The 3,302-nt window shown below is 46.0% G+C and overlaps 1 non-coding gene across 1 annotated transcript; it reads right to left on the bottom strand.

Moving 5' to 3' along the window:
* TRNAM-CAU (transfer RNA methionine (anticodon CAU)) lies at nucleotides 1-74 on the bottom strand. The gene has a single exon. It is a non-coding gene; the product is annotated as a tRNA-Met (tRNA).
* Nucleotides 75-3,302: the final 3,228 nt, after the last annotated feature.

Genomic DNA, 3,302 nt, shown 5'->3' with positions numbered 1-3,302 from the left:
TTGCGGAGACGGGATTCGAACCCGTGACCTCAAGGTTATGAGCCTTGCGAGCTACCAAGCTGCTCTACCCCGCGTGGTTGATTCCCTCGCTGTAATTATTATACAGTCTTCAAATAATTACATTGAACACGAGGGAATCTTGTGAATTTATGGAGATCGATTCTCCAACAATTCGTGTGGGAAAACCAATATTTATCTACCAACTCGATTTTATTACTCCAGGCAGCAAACAAGCGTGTGCCATTTCGCGTGGTACGTGTCTGGATGAACCAAAGTCTCGATAATTGGATCTGGGGCGTCCGGTTAGGGAGCATCGGTTACGAAGACGGGTGGGTGCACTGTTACGTGGTGGAGATTGGAACGCCTCAGAAACCTCTAATTTTTCTTGTATTGATAAACCCCCCCTCATTCTCTGTTTCAGGGATTGACGTATGAGATAATATTTCCTCACCAGTTTTTGTTTCTTCTTCTCTTTCTCAATGAGACTCCTCTTTGCCGTAATTTCCTAGTCGGCGATATTGGAATGTTATTATAGAATGGATGGAATTTGGGATAGAGTCCAATTGAAGTGCTATGATTTGCCACCCATCCGTGCTATCTATCCATCAGAGACAGATTTTAATCGTGGATAAGTTGGGCTTACCACTGGCTCGAATGCCAAAGGTAAGCCCAATGCGATACATGCTTTTAGCTTTTATTGAGGCGAAACACAGAGCTACCCAAATTTACCCGATGTGGATGCTATTGAGAAAGCTGCATAGGTAAATATATAACCTACGGAGAAGTGGGCTAGTCCCACTAATCGTGCTTGAACGATAGAAAGAGCGACTGGTTTGTCTTTCCAGCGAATCAGATTGGCCAAAGGTGTGCGTTCATGAGCCCGAGCCAGAGTTTCAATAAGTTCTTGCCAATAACCGCGCCAGGAGATGGGAAACGTGAATCCAGTAGCCCGAACGAGATGTCCAAACGAAAACATCCATGCCCAGACGGATAAACTGTTCATACCGAAAGGATTGTAACCGTTAATGAGTTGTGAAGAATTCAGCCGTAGATAATCCCTCAACCATCCCATCAAGTAAGTAGAGGATTCATTGAATTGAGCTACATTTCCCTGCCACAGGGTAATATGCTTCCGGTGCCAGTAAAAGGTGACCCATCCAATTGTATTCGACATCCGGAAAACTGCCAGATAAAATGCATCCCAGGCCGAGATGTCACAGGTACCACCTCTACCTGGACCGTCGCAAGGAAAACTATAACCAAATTCTTTCTTATCCGGCATCAGCTTGGAGCCGCGCGCATCTAATGCACCCTTCACTAGAATCGGTGTAGTTGTATGTGGACCTGGAGCAATAGCATGATGAACTAAGAAATCCCCGGGTCCAATGGTTAGGAATAATGAGTTGCTATTATTATTAATGGCGTCTAACCAACCGGGTAGCCACAAGCTCTGACCAGCATTGAATGCTGGACTGTCTGTCGAGGAGAGAAAGTACGTCGAAACCATACAAAGATTTACCGTGAGCGGATTGTATCCGTTGAGCAAATACAGGTTCAATAAGAATTTGCTTCTCTGGGGTTCCAAAGGCTAACGTGACGTCGTTATGGACATAGAGACCCAAAGTATGGAACCCTAGGAATAAACTAGCCCGACTCAAATGGGCTATTATTGCTTCTTTATGCTCCAACATCCTTGCCAACACGTTATCCTTATTTTGTTCCGGATCATAATCCCGTATAAAGAATATGGCTCCGTGGGCGAACGCCCCTGTCATAATAAAACCAGCGATGTACTGGTGATGGGTGTATAGCGCGGCCTGGGTCGTATAATCCTGTGCTATAAAAGCATAAGCGGGTAAGGAATACATATGTTGTGCCACTAGGGAAGTAATGACTCCTAAAGCAGCTAAAGCGAGTCCTAATTGGAAATGTAGGGAGTTATTGATTGTGTCGTAGAGTCCCCTATGTCCACGTCCCAACCTGCCTCCTGGAGGAATATGAGCTTCCAGAATCTCTTTTATACTATGTCCGATGCCGTAGTTAGTCCTGTACATGTGGCCGGCAATGATAAACACAACCGCAATTGCCAGATGATGATGAGCGATATCAGTTAACCACAAACTCTGAGTTTGTGGATGAAATCCCCCCGGAAAGGTTGAAATGGCAGTTCCTGCTCCCTGAGCACTATTGAACGAGTGATTAGCGGAGTCGGGACTTTGTGCATAAACACTCCATTGACCCGAAAAGAATGGTCCCAAACCTTGGGGGTGTGGTAGTGCAGTTAGTAAATTACCCCATCTCACATGTTCGCCTCTAGATTCAGGAATAGCGACGTGAATCAGGTGGCCTGTCCAAGCTAGAGAGCTTATTCCGAAGAGTCCTGATAAGTGATGATTGAGACGAGATTCAGCATTTTTGAACCAAGAAATACCCGGTTTCCATTTGGGTTGTAGATGCAACCAACCCGCTACCAGGAACAAGGCGGAAACAGCTAGTAAGGAGATAGCTCCGGTATATAGATCTTGATTGTCGCGTAAACCGATAGTGTACCGCCACTGATAAACACCAGGATAAGCAATATTAACCGGACCCGGAGCTCCCCCTCGGGTATAAGCCTCGACGGCTGGTTGACCAAAATGAGGATCCCGAATGGCATGAGCGATTGGTCTTACCTGTAATGGGTTTTGCACCCATGCCTCGAAGTTACCCTGCCAAGCTACATGGAATAGATTCCCAGAAGTCCAGAGAAGAATTATAGCTAATTGACCAGAATGGGAAGCAAATATTTTCTGGTAGAGACGTTCCTCGGTAATATTGTCATGACTCTCGAAGTCATGCGCAGTGGCTATACCGAACCAGATACGACGAGTAGTTGGGTCTTGGGATAGACCCTGGCTGAACTTTGGAAATCTTGATGCCGTAATGCTTTTCGAATCCTCCTAGCCATTATCCTACTGCAATGATTCTCGCTAGGAAGAATGCCCATGTTGTGGCGATTCCACCCAGAAGGTAATGAGCCACCCCTACGGCACGTCCCTGTACAATACTCAGAGCCCTGGGCTGGATAGCAGGAGCAACTTTCAATTTATTATGGGCCCGAACAGTAGATTCGATGAGTTCTTGCCGATATCCACGGCCACTGAACAGGAACGTCAGACTAAAAGCCCAAACAAAATGAGCACCCGAGAATAAAAGACCATATGCGGATAATGAAGAACCATACGATTGAATGACTTGGGAAGCCTGTGCCCATAGGAAATCACGGAGCCATCCATTAATGGTTGTTGAACTCTGCGCGAAGA

This window comes from Dipteris shenzhenensis, unplaced genomic scaffold, assembly GCF_047967505.1.
Source record: "Dipteris shenzhenensis isolate YYH24624 ecotype China unplaced genomic scaffold, Dip_SZ_1.0 scaf0286, whole genome shotgun sequence".
Taxonomy (NCBI): domain Eukaryota; kingdom Viridiplantae; phylum Streptophyta; class Polypodiopsida; order Gleicheniales; family Dipteridaceae; genus Dipteris; species Dipteris shenzhenensis.
This window is presented reverse-complemented; position numbering and strand designations above follow the sequence as displayed.